The sequence below is a fragment of the Odocoileus virginianus genome, chromosome 3 (assembly GCF_023699985.2).
Source record: "Odocoileus virginianus isolate 20LAN1187 ecotype Illinois chromosome 3, Ovbor_1.2, whole genome shotgun sequence".
NCBI lineage: Eukaryota > Metazoa > Chordata > Mammalia > Artiodactyla > Cervidae > Odocoileus > Odocoileus virginianus.
Window position 1 is genome coordinate 37,805,553 of NC_069676.1, and position 14,397 is coordinate 37,819,949.

A 14,397-nucleotide genomic window follows, 5' to 3' on the forward strand; every position below is an offset into this window, starting at 1 on the left:
CTGGCAATGGGGAAAACTGGGTCTTACTCTGGTGGGCAGGGCCTTGCTCAATAAAGCTTTAATCCAACGATCTGCTGATGGGTGGGATTTCACTCCCTTTCTGGCAGTTGTTTGGCGTGAGGTGGCCCAGCCCTGGGCTCTGGGGCTTGATGGTAGGGTTAATGGTGAATTCCAACAGGGCTTACAAAAGGGGGACCTTCCAGAGCCCCCGTCCCTATGGTGAGACCCTGCTGACCCATGCTTCCATAGGAGGCCCTCCAACACTAGCAGGTAGTTTCATCTCAGTCTCCTGTGGGGTCACTGCTCCTCTCCTCTGCATCTTGATGTGCACAAAATTTTGTTTGTGCCCTCCAAGACCAGAGACTTCCTTTTACCCACTCCTCTAAGAGGCCTATTATCAAATCCCATTGACCCTCAAGGCAAGATTCTCTGGGGTCCCAGTCCCTTTGTTGGATCCCAAGGCTGGAAAGTCTGACATGGCGTTCAGTACCTTCACAATAGTGTGAGAATTTCTTTGGTAGTATTGTTCTCCAGTCTATGGGCCTTCCACCCAGTGGGTATGGGATTTGGTTTTACTGTGATTGAGCCCCTCCTACTGTCTTGATGTGGCTTCTTCTTTGTCTTTGGACGTGAGGTATCTTATTTCAGTGGGTTGTCTGCTCTATAAGTGGCCCCTATGTGGGCTGCATGGGTCCTTCTGTTTTGATGGGGTCAACTATTATGGATGCACTGGTAGGCAAGACAGGGCACTGGACTGGTTGGCCTCTAGGTTCTGATTTTTTGTGGTGACTGCCATCCCACTGATTTGTGGGGCCAGGTCCTTAAGTGACTGACTACAGGGCCTGGAGTGGCCGAGGCTGAAGCTGGTGCACTTATGGGTGGGTAATTTTCTCAGACTAATAGGCTAGAGAGGGGACTCCCAAATGATGCTTGCCAGGGCCAGTGTCCCTGATGCAGAACCTCTTCCTCAAAATATCTATTGCTGGCATCTCCAGCCCCAGGGTGAGTTTCAGTTGCCACCTCCTGCTCTGAGCTGCTCTTCAAGATCAGCTCTTTTCAAACTGCTGTCTCTGTGCTACCACATGTAAATGTCTTCACACGTCTTTTAAGATTAGAATCTCAGTTTTGTAAGGTCTCCCAGCTCCCCTGTATGCAAGTCAGATGTTCTGGAGACTCTTCTTCTTGATATATAACACCTAGGCTGGTGAACCTGATGTCGGGAGAGACCCTCATTTCGGAGAAAAGCTCTGAAGTTTTGAGTATCCTTCTGTTTGTGGATCATCTACCAAAGGGTGTGGCTTTTGTGATTACCATGTCTTCACTCCTCCTACCACTCTTTTGTGCTTCCTTTCTTGTATCTTTAGCTGTAAAAAATACCTATTGTTAGCCTTCAGGTTCTCATAGATAGTTGCTCTGTAAACAGTTTTAATTTTGCTGTGCCTGTGGACAGAGGTGTGTTCAGGGTCTTCATACTCCACTATCTTGGCCAGACATCAAGAAAAATACATTTAAAGTAAAATGGAAATTTTGAAAATATAGTATGAAATACAAAAGTTTGTTTTTTTAGCACATAAAAATAAACAAATTTCAGGGGGAAAATGTCTGACACAGATAGTAGACATGTTTCTTTTTCTTGCTACAGTTGCAAACCTTCCCGCCAATTTTCAAGAACAGTACAATGTGCCTAGTTTCTATAGCTTATGTATATAACATATTTTGTTTTATAGTGCCTTCACCTTGTTGTTGTTTAGTCACCTGGTCATGTCCTACTCATTTTGACCCCATAGACTGCAGCACGCCAGGCTTCCCTGTCCCTCACTATCTCCCAAAGTTTGCCCAAGTTCATGTCAATTGGATTGGTGATGCCATCCAGCCATCTCATCCTCTGATGTCCTCTTCTTCTTCTGCCCTCACTCTTTCCCAGCATCAGGGTCTTTTCCAATGAGTCAGCTGTTCACATCAGATGACCAAAATATCAGAGCTTCAGCTTCAACATCAGTCCTTCCAACCAGTATTCAGGGTTGATTTCCCTTAAGATTGACTGGTTTGATCTCCTTGCTGCCCAAGGGACTTTTAGGAGTCTTCTCCAGCACCACGGTTCGAAGGCTTTCTCTACAGTCCAGCTCTCACAACCAAGGTTATGGGAAAACCATAGCCTTGACTATACAGACCCTTGTCAGCAGAGTTATGTCTCTGCTTTTCAACACACTGTCTAGGTTTGTCATAGATTTCCTGCCAAGAAGTGACCATCATCTGATTTCATGACTGCAGTCACCATCCACAGAGATTTTAGAGTCCAAGAAGAGGAGATCTGTCACTGTTTCCACGTTTTCCCCTTCTATTTGCCATGAAGTAATGGGGCCGGATACCATGATCTTAGTAATTTTAATATTTAGTCTTAAGCAGCTCTTTCACTCTTCACCTTCACTCTCATAAAGAGGCTCTTTAGTTCCTCCTTGCTTCCTGCTATTAGAGTACTATCCCCACATATCTGAAGTTGTTAATGTCTCTCCCACCTATCTTGATTACAGCTTGTAACTCTTCCAGCCTGGCATTTCTCATGATGCACTCAGCATGTAAGTTAAACAAACAGATAACTGCTGTGGTACTCCTTCCTCAAATTTGAACCAACTAATTGCTCCATACAGGGTTCTAACTGTTGCTTCTTGATTCGGATACAGGTTTCTCAGGAGACATGTAAAATGGTCAGATATTCCCATCTGTTTAAGAGCTTTCCACTGTTTGTTATGATCCACACAGTCAAAGGCTTTAGCATAGTCAATGAAACAGAGGTAGAAGCTTTTCTGGAATTCCCTTGCTTTCTCTATGATGCAGTGAATGTTGGCAACTTGTTCCTCTGCCTTTTCTAAACCTGGCTTGGACACCTGCAAGTTCTTGTTCACAAAATGCTGAAGCCTAGGGTGCAAGACTTTAAGCATGCCCTTACTAGCGTGGGAGATGAGTGTAATTGTCCGATGGTTAGAACATTCTTTAGTACTACCCTTCTTGGGAACTGGGGTGAGGACTGACCTTTTCCAGTCCTGTAGCTATTGCTGGGTCTTCCAGATTTGCTGGCATGCAATGTCTTAATGACATCATCCTTTAGGGTTTTGAATAGCTCTACTATAATTCCATCACATCCACTAGCTTTATTAAAAACAGTGCTTCCTATGTCTCACTTGATTTCACACTACAGAATGTCTGGCTCTGGGTGACTGACCACATCATCATAGTAATCCAGTTCATTAAGTTCTTTTTTGTACAGTTACTCTGTGCACTCTTTCCATCTCTCTTGATCTCTTCAGCATCTACTAGGTCTCTACAGTTTCTGTCCTTTTTTGTGCCTATCTTTGGATGAAATGTTCCCTTGATAGTTTCATTTTTCCTGAAGAAGTCTCTAGTCTTTCCGCTTCTGTTGTTTTCTTTCTAGTTTTATGCACTGTTCATTGCAAAAGGCTTCCTTGTCTCTCCTTGCTATTCTTTGGAACTCTGTCTTTAGTTGGATGTACCTTTCCCTTTCTCCCTTGCTTTTTGCTTCTTGTTGTTCTTCAGCTACTTGTAAAGCCTCCTCAGATAACCACTTTGCCTTCTCTCTTATCTTTTTCTTTAGGATGGTTTTGTTCTCTGCCTCCTTTACAATACCTGCTTTCTTTAGTTTAAGTCTTAATTTTTCTATGAGAAGCTGAGGATCTGATCCACAGTCAGCTCCAGTCACGTTTTTGTTGATTGTATACAGCTTCTCCATCTTCAGCTACAGAGAATGTAACCTGCTTCATTTTGTTCTCCAAGGCCAGTTTTGCCTGTTACTCCAGGTATCTCTTGACTTCCTACTTTTGCATTCCAATCCCAAAGATGAATGAAACATCTTTTTTGTGGTAATTCTAGGAGGTCTTCTGGGTCTTCATAGAACTGGTAAACTTCAGCTTCTTTGGTGTTGGTAGGGATATAGACTTGAATCACTGTGATGTTGAATGGTTTGCCTTGGAAACAAATGAAGATCATTCTGTAATTTTTGAGGTTGCATCAAAGTACTGCATTTTGGACTCTCTTGTTGATTATGGGGGCTACTTAATTTCTATAGGATTTTTGCCCACAGGAGTCGACATAATGGTCATCTGAAATAAATTCACCCATTCCCATCCATTTTAGTTCACTGATTCCTAAGTTATTTTATTTTTACTGTCTCCTGCTTGATTGAATCCAATTTACTTTGATTCATGGCCCTAACATTCCAGGTTCCTATGCATTACTGTTCTTTGCAGTATCGGATTTTACTTTCATCATCAGACACTTCCATATCTGAGCATTGTTTCTGCTTTGGCCTAGCTGCTTCCTTCTTTCTAGGGCTGTTAGTAGTTCTTCCCTGCTCTTCCGCAGTAGCATATTGGACATCTTCTGACCTGGGGGACTCATTTTTCGATGCCATATTTTTTTTGTCCTTTCATACAGTTCATGAGGTTCTCACAGAAAGTATACTAGGGTGGTTTGCCAATCCCTTCTCCATTGGATCACATTTTGTCAGAACTCTCTGCTATGACCTGTCCATCTTGGGTCACCCTACATGACATGGCCCATAGCGTCATTGAGTTATGCAAGCCCCTTTGCCATAACAAGACAGTGATCTGTGAAGTGGATTGCTTCACCTACTTCCTTTACATATTTCATATTGTTTAATATATACATTTCTTATATATGCATAGATTATATGTATATATAGATTTTCAAATATGTGAGGAAATTGGCCTTCACCTATTTCTTCACATATTTCATATTGTTTAATCTAAACATATTTTCCAATGTATTGGTGAATCAGCTTATGTTTGTATATAAAAAATAGCACTATTTCAGCAAAAAATTCACACTTCCTAAATATTATTTTCTAATATCCAGAGTTTATATTTTTGTTATTGACATGTTAGTTTTGATAAACTGTGTTTATCTGAATTGAGATAAAATAAGGATTAATTTTTGCAATTGACTAATAAGGCTACTGAACCTTATTTGTTTTATTTGTTGTTTATTTATTTATAATCTTGCAATTTTCTTGTTGTAGAAACTGAATAGTTCATAGTGAAGAGTTTCCTATAGTATGGATTTTACTGGATGCATATTCATGGTGTTATCTTCCTATAATTCTACTATTAGTATAAATTGATTGCTAGATATAAAGGATTGATTAAACTGTCTATTTTTCAAGGTAATGTACAATGATAGCTGTCTCTATTTTAGGGTTATCAGTTGCCTTCTCTTATTATTACCTACATGGATGCTGTCATTAGAGTTTTCAAACTGATATTTAATTATGTCTTCCTTCTTCATTTATTAATTGAAATCCTTCTTGAAGACTACTCCCTCACCATACATAAGTTAAACTAATTGTCCTGATGTGCAAATTGGATAGATATAAAATCAATTCTTTTTATTTTATTTACCATTTTTTAATACAGAGTTTGCATTTTAAAAACAAGTGTGAACATTCATTTGTTTTAGAAAGAAACTAATAATATAGAGATAAAATAAGAATAGATGCTTGAAAGTTGTTTACCATTATGTAGTTTCAAAGTGATGCAACATATGATCTCTATAATCTCATGTATGTATACTTAACACAATTAGAAAAAAACTACTCTAACTTGTTTTTAAATTGACCCTCCAAATAGACAACATATGTTTATTACTCATTTTAAATAAAACATGCCTACAACATCTACAGACTTACTGTAAAATCCTAACCATGTTCTGTAATGCATGTAGAGAAGTGCAATATATTATTTTTTACAAGCTACATGCATATTGCTATAATTATAGACATACATTGAAAAAATATCCAATTTGGTAAGTATAGCCAGTAATGGATTTGTTCCAGTTTGATATGTGTGGTGAGATTGTTTATCACACCTGGACTTGAGTCAGCTCATCCACACTCAGCGAAGTCAATCTATGCCACTGCTTTTGATGAATGAAATTGCAGCACGTACTGCAGGGCACCAAGCAAGAACAGGTAGCTCATGTTCTACAGACCAGGTATTGCTGATGGTTTTCAAGGAAAGGTTTTTAAAGACAATGTGAGGGAATGGGGTGTAGGTGCCTGAGCAGCATGTGCTCAGTTCCTAAATTTGTTGGCATCAAAGTGAAGTTTAAGCATCACCAACTGTCTGTTTTCACCTTGTCTGGGATCTGTGTGCTTGAAGTCAGCAATTTTTACCTGGTGGTGGTCTGATTCCTGTAAAAACAACTTGGACTCTATATCTTTCAAGGAACAGGGGATTTGGTAACTCTTCTATGTGGCTGATTTAAAGTCTAAATCATTTTTGGTTTCCTTGCCCAACAGCAGCTCTGTTTTCACATCTTCAGATTTTCTAATCAATAATTCTTAAGTCAGCCCTTTGAGACTCAGGAAAGAAATGGGAGACTAAATAAAAAACCTTTTACCTCAGGACAGGGATACAAGGGCTTGTATGCAAATTCCCTCTTCCTTCAATATTCCTCAATCTTAAGGAGAATGGGTTTGGGACAAGAAAGTGAATAGTGTTTTGGATAGATAGGCTAATCATAAACTCAGCAGAGGAACTTGATTTTAGAGAGACCTGGTTTCAAGGTGTCATTTTTAGCTCTGGTAGTCACTGTATGGAAATATTACAGCACAGTACAAAAAAATCCAGGTCATCAATTATGAATATTAAATAATGTTTCAAAAATATTGAAATATATTTACTCATATTGCCTTTACTAAAATATTATCATCAAGGTCAAATAATTTTGTTGTGTATTGGTGTTAAAGCCTATTAAAGGATTATTCACTGTATCTTTAACTTATAAGTTTATATTATAAAATATAAACAAATACTAATAATAGTAATTGCAACTGGTGACTGCAGCCATGAAATTAAAAGATGCTTGCTCCTTGGGAAAAGCTACGACAAACCCAGACAGCATTTTAAAATGTAGAGACGATACTTTGTCTGCAAAGGTCTTTATAGTCAAAGCTATGGCTTTCTAGTAGTCATGAATGGATGTGAGAGTTGAACCACAAAGAAAGTTGAGTGCTGAAGAATAAATGCTTTTGAACTGTGATGTTGGAGAAGACTCTCGAGAGACCCTTGGGCTGCAAGGAGACCCAACCAATCAATTCTAAAGGAAATCAGTCCTGAATATTCACTGGAAGGACTGATGCTTAAGCTGAAATGCCAATACTTTGGCCACGTGATGCGAAGAGCTGACTCATTTGAAAAGACCCTGATGCTGGGAAAGATTGAGGGCAGGAGGAAAAGGGGATGACAGAGGAAGAGATGGTTGGATGGCATCACTGACTCGATGGACATGAGTCTGAGCAAGCTCCAGGAAATAGTGAAGGACAGGGAGGCCTGGCATGCTGCAGTCCATGAGGTCACAAAGAGTCAGACACGACTGAGGGACTGAACAACAACAATAATAGCTAAAATATTAAAGAATATAATATTTAAGGCAAAGTTTTAAACTACAACCAATGGAATTAAAACTTTATAATGGTTTTAGTTTTGTTTTTCTCTTTCCCAATCCAACTTTATTCCACCATTAAGTTTGTGATCTCAAATCTGTATTCATAATATTTTTGTTGACAGACATTAATAGTAACTGACATAATATGCATACTCCCTTCTGCTTCTCCCATATGTTAACTCCAAATTTGTTTGATGCCAAGTGTCTTGTTTTCAAATTTGTTCTTCCAATCAGGGGTTATAGCTTGAGAATGTGAATTAGTATAGATGTGGTCAAAATAATGTTAAGTAATTATTAATTTAAAAGATCATGATATACACTTCAAGTATCTTGCAATTTTATTTGCCAGTTATACTCAATAAAGCTGAAAAAAGGAGTTAAATAATATCAGATCAAGACTCCTTTGCCCTCTCATGTCTTCATCTTTAACCTTCAATCTGCCTGGATCTTGAGTGGGATGTCTGGTAATACAGAAGCCATTCATGTCCCCAGGGGAAATGAAGTTGAAAGGAAGAGGAAGAAAATGAGAGAAGCCTAGGTTTTTGCTGGTATCAATGAGTAGCTACAACACTATTGACTGTTTAACCCCAACTTCTGTTGCATGAGGTTTAAGTTTCATGTCGAAGAATTGAAGTAGTATTCTTTATTATTTGCAGCTCAACATATTATAAATTTAGCAAGGATTTGTCCTACAACTACATTTCATTGGGAGAGCCAGTGAAATCTAAAATAACTTACTTGAGGTCTAGAGTCAGAGTGACTGCCTCATTACCACAGTGATCTTAGTAAACTAGTACAGATCATTGTAAGATATTCATTATATGCTACTTCAAATACTAGGTTCAGTCAGGGACAAATTCATTATACACACTACTTCTCCCATTGGAGTAGGAAATGGTAACCCACTCCAGTATTCTTGGAATATATTCTGTTATTTCTGGAAAATTCCATGGACAGAGGAGCCTGGTGGGCTACAGTCCATAGGGTAGCAAATGGTGGGATGTGACTCAGCAGAGTGCAGCAATTCTCCCCATAGCACACTCACGCATCAACTAATAAATGGTCCAAAATATACAAAATATTCAAATCACTTATTTCCTTACTTTTAAACCTAAAATGATCAGTATGTTCATGATTTAAGGTGAATCTTTGCCCTGGAAAGGAGTATAGCATATTGTGCAAGAAATATGGAGAAGATTCAGTTTCAGCTTCACTAAGTTTATAGTCCCTTGTAAATAACAAATACAAATAGTCTAGACAACTAGTTATACACAGAGTCAAGTTTCTTTTATGTTATATGAAGCATAATAATGGGTAAAATTACAGTGGGTAGTAAGTATAAGTAAGTGTAAGGGATAAAATAGAGAATCACACAAGATAATCTGAAATACATTGATGTCATATTCTTATATATACATATTAAAAAATAAAATGCAATATTGAGAAAGAATAATGTGGAAGCCAAAGCAAAATAAGATCTGAGAGGTGGAAGTTCAGAATCAATATATATTTTAAAAATTTCCAATTGAAGTAAAAAATCTGAATAAAATACATTTTAATGATTTATATAGCTCTTACTATTTCAAACTAGTCTTATAACTACCTAATTTCAGAAAAGGGCTTTCCAGTTGGCTCAGTGGTAAAATATCCAAGAAATGCAGTTTCAGTCCCTGGTTTGTGAAGATCTCCTGGAGAAGGAAACAGCAACCCACTCCAGTATACTTGCCTGGGAAATCCCATGGACAGAGGAGCCTGGCAGGCTACAGTCCATGGAGTCACAGAGTCAGACATGACTTAGTGACTAAATAGCAGCAGTAGCAGTAATTTCAGAAAAAAGATCACATTCAGAAAAGTATTTGACATTTACTCTCTATAAAAGATGACTTGCTTCATCAAGGAACAGAACATAATGAAGAAGGTCATGTAAAAATTTTAAGGAAGTGAGAAAAACAAATACTGCCTCTGAGAGCTGTCTGCTGAGCTTTTCTGGCTGAACAGGTTATAATGTTCTGTTCATTCTCAAGAAAAAAAAAATCACAGAACATTTTAGCATTAGAAAAAGTCATTATGAGGGAGTAAAAAGTAACAAGACCACTTGATTGATATGTGGCATAGGTGAAAATAACAATCTCCTGGAGGAGGGCATGGCCTCCCACTCCAGTACTCCTGCCTGGAGAATTCCATGGACACAGGACCCTGGTAGCCTACAATCTATGGGATCTTACAGAGTTGGATACAACTGAGCAAATCCACTTTGTACTAATGTCTATTTTCTCTGCCTCCCAGGTACCATTTCCTTTGCTTCATGACACTACTCAATCTAGGGGAAATTCCCCTTTCTTGATTCTTTACCAAATATCCAACACAATACCAAATAAATACCTTCCAGGACCCACTTCGGAGAAGGCAATGGCAACCCACTCCAGCACTCTTGCCTGGAGACTCCCAGGGGCGGGAGCCTGGTGGACTGCAATCTATGGGGTCACACAGAGTCAGACATGACTGACGTGATTTAGCAGCAGCAGCAGCAGGACCCACTTACTGACATATAATATACTGTCTCCATGAAATACACCTGACCTGTTCACTTAGACATGTGTTCATGGTAATTTTAAGCTAGAAGTCATTGAGAGGAGTCTTTCTACTGCTGTCTTTTAGATATTAGTTTATTTAGAATTTGACATTAGATTCTCTATACAAGAACACGAAATGTAATATGTTTTTCCTGTATATATGGAGTAAAATACCTAAAGCAGGCAAGAGTGACCTGAACTATCTTATTTCAGAATAGTACAAAAAAAAGTCTGCATTAAATTAATATTTTGCAGTGAAGCCTTGATTATAACTTTCATTTCAAGGAAAAACTATTGCCTGTGTCAGACAATACCTTACTGTGATAAAATATATTTTATTATTACATAAGATGATGGCATGATTAGATCCACAGAATAATTAATTTTATAATATTAGAAGTAAAGATTTTTGTGATGTGTATGTGATGTGAGGTGTGCGATACATATATAAGCATTCAGTTCAGTACAGTTCAGTCAGTCATGTCCAACTCATTGTGACCCCATGGACTGCAGTCTGTCATGGAGTTTACTCAAACTCATGTCCATTGAGTCGGTGATGCCATTCAACCATCTCATCCTCTGTCATCCCCTTTTCCTCCTGCCTTCAATCTTTCTCAGCATCAGGGTCTTTTCCAAGGAGTCAGTTCTTCCCATCAGGTGGCCAAAGTATTGGAGTTTCAGCTTCAGCATCAATCCTTCCAATGAATATTCAGGACTGATCTCCTTCAGGATGGACTGGTTGGATCTCCTTGCAGTCCAACGGACTCTCAAGAGTCTTCTCCAACACCACAGTTCAAAAGCATCAATTCTTTGACACTCAGTTTTCTTTATAGTCCAACTCTCATATCCATACATGACTACTGGAAAGACTATAACTTTGACTAGATGGACCTTTGTTGGCAAAGTAATGTCTCTGCTTTTTAATATGCCATCTAGATTGGTCATAACTTTTCTTCCAAGGAGCAAGCATCTTTTAATTTCATGGCTGCAGTCACCATTTGCAGTGATTTTGAAGCCCCCAAAAATAAAATCAGTCACTGTTTCTGTTGTTTCCCCATCTATTTGCCATGAAGTGATGGGACTGGATGCCATGATCTTAGTTTCCTGAATGTTGTTTTAAGCCAACTTTTTCACCCTCCTCTTTCACTTTCACTTTCATCAAGAGGCTCTTTGGTTCTTCTTTGCTTTCTGTCATAAGTGTCGTGTCATTGGAATATCTGAGGTTATTGATATTTCTCCTGGCAATCTTGATTCCAGCTTGTGCTGCATCCAGTCTGGTATTTCACATGATGTACTCTGCATATAAGTTAAATAAGCAGGAGCTGTGACAATATACAGCCTTGATGTACTCCTTTCTTGATTTGGAATCAGTCTGTTGTTCCATGTCCAGTTCTAACTGTTGCTTCTTGACCTGCATACAGATTTCTCAGGAGGTAGGTCAGGTGGTCTGGTATTCCCACCTCGTGAGGAATTTTCCACAGTTTGTTGTGATCTACACAGTCAAAGACTTTGGCATAGTCAGTAAAGTAGAAGTAGATGTTTTTCTGGCACTCTCTTGCTTTTTTGATGATCCAACAGATGTTGACAATTTGATCTCTGATTCCTCTGCCTTTTCTAATCCAGCTTGAACATCTGGAATTTCATGGTTCATGTTCTGTTGAAGCCTGGCTTTGAGAATTTTGAGCATTACTTTGCTAGCGTGTTAGATGAGTGCAATTGTGTGGTAGTTTGAGCATTCTTTGGCATTGTCTTTCTTTAGGATTAGAATGAAAACTGACCTTTTCCAGTATAAGCTTTAGCATGTACATATAAAAATAGAAGCTACATATCAGTTCAGTTCAGCCCCTCAGTCATGTCTGACTCTGCGTGACCCCGTGGACTGCAGTGTGACAGGCTTCGTGTCCATCACCAATTCCTGGAGCTTGCTCAAACTCATGTCCATCGAGTCATTGATGCCATCCAACCATCTCATCCTCTGTCATCCCCCTCTCCTCCTGACTTCAATCTTTCCAAGCATCAGGGAAAGGATTTCTCACTCTAGATATCATTAAAAATATTTGTGATTCTTAGAAGATATGAAAATATTATTATTCACAGGAGACTGGAATTTGATTTCAATCTTCACGGGTGACTCAAAGGGTTCAAAATTTCAGTGGAAGAAGTAACTGCAGATGTCAAAATAAGGAGAAAAATAAAAATAAGAGTGGAGCCCAAAATGTGACTGAATTGCTATAATATTATATTAAAATTTAAATAAATGAAGAATTATTTATTATGGATGAGCAGACAGTAGTTTCTTGAGATGAACTCTACTCCTGGTGAAGATGCTGTAAAAAACTGTTAAACTGACAACAAAGCATATACATATTACATAAGCTTAGCTAATATAGTAGTGGCAGGATCTGAGAGGATCAACCCCAAATGAAAGAAATTCTATTGTGAGCAAAATATTATAAAGAACATTTCATGCCACAGAAAAATCAGTAATGACACGAAGACTCAAGTGATTCAGCAAACTTTATTTTTGTTTCATTTTAAGAAATTGCCACCACTACCCTAACCTTCAGCAACTACCATCCTTATCACTCAGCAGCCGTTAACATCAAGGCAAAGTCATCCACCACCAAAAAAAGATTATCATTTGCTGGAGGTTCAGAAGATGATTAGCATTTTTTAGCAACAAAATGTTTTACATAAGGGAGGTATACTGTTTCTTTTAGGCCATACTGATGCACATGTAATAGACTATAATGTAGTAAAAATGCAAATTTTATTTGCTCTGTGAAATTAAAAAAAAAAGGTTTGACTTGCGTCATGTGATATTTGTTTCATTGTGGTGGTCTGAAACCAAACACACTACCTGTGAGGTATGCCGGTATTGTCTACAGGCATAGCACTCTGAATGTGCCTGATCTTGTCTGATCCCGGAAACTAAGCTGGTTAACACTTGGATGGGAGACCACTTGGGAATATCGGGTGCTATAGGCTTTTTCATTCTATCCTTGGACTTTCCTAGTGTCTCAGATGGTAAAGAGTCTGCAAAGCAGGAGACCTGGGTTCAATTCCTGGGTGAGGAAGACACCCTGGAGAAAGAAATGGCAACCCATTCCGATATTCTTGCCTGGAGAATTCCGTGGACAGAGGAGCCTGCGGGCTACAGTCCATGGGGTCGCAAGCACCAGACCAGTACTGAGGAATTAAAGGATCATCAGCTAAAGTTAGATTTCAGACAGACCTGTAAAGCAACTCTCAAGTTCCATGATACATCATCAGTTAGTACAAACAGGAAGAGATATAAGCCTATATTTCTGACAAGAAAGTGTTATCTACTTTATTATCCAGCAGGAAAACAGAAAACTTTTCTCCACCCAGTAAGAGACCAGCCAGTCAGAGACTACAGCAGCCCAGCCAATGAGAAGCATCCATACTTTGACCTCCTAGCTTCCTGCAATGGACTAACTGGTTATTATAGAACTGCCAGTTTCTCTTTTTCTTTACTTGTTGTGCTGTGCTAGGTTGCTTCAGTCATGTCTGACTCATTGTGATGCTATGAACTGTAGCCCACCAGGCTCCTCTGTCCATGGGATTCTCCAGGCAAGACTATTGGACTGGGTTGCCATTGCTTTCTCCAGGGGATCTACCCAACCTGGGGATTGAGCTCATGTCTCTTATGTCTCCTGCATTGGCAGGTGGGTTCTTTACCACTGCTGTTGCTGCTGTTACTGCTGCTGCTAAGTCTCTTCAGTCGTGTCTGACTCTGTGCAACCCCATAGACCGCAGCCCAGCACTAGCACCACCTAAAAGCATGTTTTCTTTCATTGTTCTCCGGATTTGCCTATGGTCCACTGTTGTTTGCGTACTCTGAATTGCAGTTCCTCCAGGTCTTCTTGAGTAGACTTGCTTTTGCTGGTAAAATAACTGCTATTATATTGTTAAGTTTAACATTTAGAAAGATGTTGACATAAATGTCTATATATGAAAATAAGTATTCTTATATTTATTTAATTTATTAATAAATAAATATTTTATATTTACTTTATTAATTAAATATTCATATATATATATATATTTAGACATGTAGTATATGTCTATATAGGCTTCCCAGGTGGCACTAGTGGTAAAAAACCTGCCTGTTAATGTAGGAGACATAAGAGGTGAAGGTTCAGTCCCTGAGTAGGAAAGATCCCCAGGCGTCGGGCAAGGCAATCCACTCCAGTGTTCTTGCCTGGAGAGTCCCATGAGCAGAGGAGCCTGGTGGGCTACTGTCCATAGGGCTGCAAAGACATGGACACAATTGAAGTGACTAACACACTTATGTCTATATATATGCATATATATAGCGAGA

At 38.9% G+C, this 14,397-nt stretch overlaps 1 protein-coding gene across 2 annotated transcripts in view; it reads left to right on the plus strand.

The window, feature by feature from the left end:
• Positions 1-14,397, plus strand: part of LOC110124466 (olfactory receptor 14A16-like) — a 149,600-nt gene that overhangs the window by 81,440 nt on the left and 53,763 nt on the right. The window lies entirely within an intron of this gene.